The 1,107-nt window shown below is 38.0% G+C and overlaps 1 long non-coding RNA gene across 1 annotated transcript; it reads right to left on the reverse strand.

The window, feature by feature from the left end:
• Positions 1-447: 447 nt before the first annotated feature.
• Positions 448-1,098, reverse strand: LOC147820394 (uncharacterized). Its single transcript, XR_015438012.1, has 2 exons — positions 755-1,098; positions 448-517 (listed from the first exon to the last, which is right to left on the reverse strand). It is a non-coding gene; the product is annotated as an uncharacterized LOC147820394 (long non-coding RNA).
• Positions 1,099-1,107: the final 9 nt, after the last annotated feature.

The raw sequence follows: 1,107 nt of genomic DNA on the forward strand, positions 1-1,107 counted from the left end.
ACACACACACACACACACACACACACACACACACACAAAAGAACTTCTCAACTTCTGATGTTAAAACACAGAAAAACAGGCATATTTTGGTGAAGCTGAACAAATTCTCTGCTGACAGACTCAATTTATCCAGTAATCATTTCAGCACCTGAATGCAGGTTGTGCAAAGTCTCAATTTTAAAACTGACAGACATTTTCTAGTTTCTAGCATGTTACCTTGATTCATTTTGAATATTAAGGCATTCAGCATATTTTGCAAACTTGTGTCTCCATTTTTCTTTCATTTCCAAACTTATGAAGTCCAGAGAGAAAAACAGAACTCTTACACTAAAACTGTTTGTAGACTTTTCAGGCTTTTGTGTGAATCCAGTGAGACAGAGGAAATAACTGGCAACCATGTAGCAATCTGCATAATCAGAAATACACCAACATTACCTTCATCTTGACTTTGTGAGTGAGGCAATACACAGTGTCAATTTCATAGGGCATCTCAATCGACACGTCTAGGGTGAACTCTCTGAGGGAAAGAAACAACACATCAGACACATTTAAGTGTCTCTAAGGAGAGAAACAATTTTCTATCCATAAGTTTTACTTGATAAATAACAAATTCTTATTTAATCATTTGTTGATTAACTAGTCACCACTGTTTCCCCACACAACACAAATAATATTCAGCACTAAAGATGGAGTCGGATTTCATGAAAAATGGATTAAAAAATAATTTTGTATTAAAAAAGCCCCAAAAAAACACCTTGTACTTGCTGCCTTGTCAGTCACACACACCTTCTCCACAGTGACCTGTTGAGCAACAACACACAAACACACAAAACAGATAAGACCATTAACAGTCATTTTACTTTCAGTGTCGAGTCCATCACACACTACGACATGAGATCCAATATCCTCGAGACAATCAGCACCGGATCAGATCGGTAGAAACAAACCTGATGCAGCAACATGAACAAATAAACTGAAACAACAACACTTGGCCTCTGTTTATAATCGCTCCTGCGGTGAAAGTCCCTCAGTGGGGAAATTTGCAGTTTCACAGCAGCAAAGTGGCCAGTGGGCAGAAAGAGAACCGCAAAGTGTCCATAAAAAAAG

The sequence above is a fragment of the Seriola lalandi genome, unplaced genomic scaffold (genome assembly GCF_002814215.2).
Source record: "Seriola lalandi dorsalis isolate HSWRI2012SDOR001 ecotype SW California unplaced genomic scaffold, Sedor1 jcf7180001960132, whole genome shotgun sequence".
Lineage (NCBI taxonomy): Eukaryota > Metazoa > Chordata > Actinopteri > Carangiformes > Carangidae > Seriola > Seriola lalandi.